Source organism: Cyanistes caeruleus, chromosome 26 (assembly GCF_971803275.1).
Source record: "Cyanistes caeruleus chromosome 26, bCyaCae1.hap1.1, whole genome shotgun sequence".
Taxonomy (NCBI): domain Eukaryota; kingdom Metazoa; phylum Chordata; class Aves; order Passeriformes; family Paridae; genus Cyanistes; species Cyanistes caeruleus.
In genome coordinates this window covers 3,522,195-3,525,389 of record NC_141726.1, presented here as the reverse complement: position 1 = coordinate 3,525,389, position 3,195 = coordinate 3,522,195, and the positions used below count along the sequence as shown (strand labels likewise).

At 52.3% G+C, this 3,195-nt stretch overlaps 1 long non-coding RNA gene across 1 annotated transcript; it reads left to right on the top strand.

Annotated features, from left to right (window-relative positions):
- The first annotated feature begins 953 nt into the window (after positions 1 to 953).
- Positions 954 to 2,971, top strand: LOC147649270 (uncharacterized). The gene is made up of 2 exons (XR_015279373.1): positions 954 to 1,233; positions 2,278 to 2,971. It is a non-coding gene; the product is annotated as an uncharacterized LOC147649270 (long non-coding RNA).
- Positions 2,972 to 3,195: the final 224 nt, after the last annotated feature.

Here is a 3,195-nt window from a genome sequence, read left to right as displayed (position 1 = left end):
CAGTGGCTTTTTGTGACTTCTCTTAACAACTCTGGGGCATCTGGGCCCATCCTGATAAAAACAAACTAAACAAATTGCTTTTTCTTCCTGGTCCTCATCACAAACACGCTTGGATCTACAATGGCTGTCTGAAAATTTGTTAAGATCATTTAATCACTGCCAGAATAAATCATCCTGACTGGAGACTGTGCCCTGAACCTATATTTGCTGCTGGGGTTACTGAGGGTGAGATGCTTGTGTTGGGAAGGTAGAATTAGAAAGAAATTATAAATATGACTTTGTAGCCAGAAAGGCTAAGGAAGAAATACAAATGATAGCACGGTTTGAATAATTCAAAGAAACCAACCGGGCTGGTATGCCAGAACACATTCTTTCCTGCAATAAAACCAAGCTGAGACCCCTCATCCCAGCCTTATAAGGAAAGGTCTGAAGGACCCTGAGATAACTAAAAATATGCAAAAATAGCGATTTCTATAGGTTGTACACAAATGTTACTATATTAGTATACTTAGAAAGATTGGTTAGTTAAGGAATAGAATATTCAAAGGTATAGGTTATATAAGTAGTGGTATAGAAGAACTCGGTCTCTTTTTTCTGGCTCTTGCTCTTTGCGCTCTCTCTTTTCTCTCTTTTTTCTGGCTCTTTTTTCACTCTCTTTTTTTTTTCTCTTGCTTGCTCTTTTTTCCGTCTCTTGCTCTCTCTCTCTACCTCTCTACCCCACGCCCTGAAATAAACTTCTAACACTTAACTCGATTATAGAGGTCTTTGCCGTGTCTCTGACCATCCCCAGAAAGCGTCTCCTACAGATTGGCGAGCCAGCCAGGAGCAGATAGTTTTCTTCAGCTGTAAGAGACCCTCATGGACGGTAACTAACACTTATCTGTCGTGCCTGCTTTCCCAGTACCGTGAGCAAGGACCACGCTGCTTAGCAGCGAGTTGGGCCGAAGCTCTTTAAAGTTGCAAGGGGAGTTCCTGAGTCCAGAGACGCTGAGGATCGGTGTCTTTTGGAGCTCTGGGAGACTCAGCCCGGGAGTGGAGCACAGCGAGGTGCCTGGCACCGCTTGGTGCTGTGCTGGAAAGGGGTTCTGAGCTCGCTGCAGTGTTGCAAAGCAACAGCTAGAAGCGGAGCTTGGTGAAGGAACCCGAAAAGCAGCGTCTGGAGCCGCAGCAGGGGAGCCTGGCCAGCCCCCACGAGAAGCTGGGATTGGATACGCTGTTTTCTCCGGTACTGAGGTTAGTGCGCACAAGTTTTAATCATGGGACAATCTTACTCTATTCACGACAGAGACCTCTATAAGCGACTAAAACATTTATTACGCTCTGAGTCCAATAATTTACCGAAACAAGAGCTAAAAGATCTTTTAGAATGGACTCTACTTAACTTCCCCAACGCTGACCGTTCAGCTGTATTTACTAGAGATTTTTGGGACACGGTCGGTATTAAACTCTTTAATAATATCTCACACCGCGATATGACAGCCGCGCAGCTGGTCCCAGCGTGCAGAGCCCTCGTAGAACTCTTTCATAATAAGCAACAACCATCAGTGGCTGTCGCGTCGGATCCGGTCCCTACTACGTGTTTGTCCCTGGCCACGGAGACCCGAAACGTGGCCAGGCCCGTTCCGGCCCCCCGAAACTCAGTGACTCCAGCCTCCGCAGTCTCGCGCGTCCCTTCCCCACCCCCCCCAGCCCCCGTGATTTCGCAATCTGTTCCGGTGACCCCATCCCCCTCGGCGGACCCTGCGGCCCCCGCCCCTGCTCCCCCTCCCCCTCCCGATACTGTTCCCGCCCCCAGTGTGGCAAGCGGCGAGCTCCCCGCTCCCTCCAGAAACCCCGTCTCCGCTGTCACAACCCCCGCGCTGCCCACCCCCGGCTCTGCCCTCGCGGTGCACCCCGCCCCTCCTGCTCCCGTCACCGGTGCGACCCCGCCCCTTGACTCCGCCCCTGCGCCTCCGCCCAGCGATGTCATCGTGGCTCCTCCCCCCGTCGGTGCTGTCGCCTCAACTCCACCACCCCTCCTCCCCACCGGAGAATCTCCCGCTCCTCCCCCGCTGCACCCTGCGGCCGTCATCGCGGCTACCGCTTATATTCTATCTGCGCTACAAAACCACACTGCAGCCTCTTCCTTAACTCTTCCACTACCTCTTGTCACCGCGGAGTCAGCCCCGCCGGCAGCAGCGGGTCACACCCCGGCCCCTGAGCCGACACAGACCACTGCTGCCTCGAACATCTCGTTGTTTCATTTTTCTCCGCCTCCTGTTTTGCCGCGACCCGCAGACGTTCCAGCCTCCGCTGCCCGGTCCACCCCGGCCCCCTCAGCTCCTTCTGCTGTTTCTCTCTGGCCACGCGGTCCCGAGCCGCAGCAGGTCCCGGTTCTGTCTGCCACGAGGGCGGCCACCACCGACCCTGGACCGGAACTTACACAAACGCAGTGTCAGCCACAGGTTTCCACACGGTCACAAAACACCGCGCTACTCCCGCCAGCGTCTGGTCCTGTGTATTCCCCCGATCCTCTACCAGACCCGGCTGTAATATCACCAAGAACTGCCGCCTCGCTGTCAGATGCCCCCGCGCATTATAACTGCGAACAACTGAAACCTGCTTCCCTGCCCCCGGCCGTGCCGCAGCTCCCAGAGGCTTATCCGCAAGTGCAGCACCCCGTTCTGCCCCCTGACCGTCCCCTATCGCAGCTACTGTCAGCCGACACTACAACTACAAGGCCGCCGCTACACCTGGCTACACAAAAGGTACAAAAGGAAAGGGGAATTTCTAACACAGTATCTGCATTAATAAATACAGGAGAGACAGTGAACTATTCTATGCATGCAACAGCTAATCCCCTGACTTTACCACTTCAAAGTGAGATTGTAAAATTCGAAGCTCCACTACACATAAATTCCCAAGAATGTTATGATGATAGCCAACTTACAAACTGGCTGGAAGTCAAAAGACAAATTTGCAAAGAAGAAAACATAAACCCCCTAGCAATGCCGGTGTTATTTAGTCAGCAGGCGGGCGGTCCAAGAACATGGACAGCTATTCCACCCCAGGAGATAAAAGAACTGCGAAAAGCGATAAAGGACAGTGGCATTTGCTCTCCATATTTTAAACAACTACTGAAAAGTACACTAGAAGAGCATACTCTCACGCCCAATGACTGCAAAAATATTGCTAGCATTACCCTTACAGATTCGC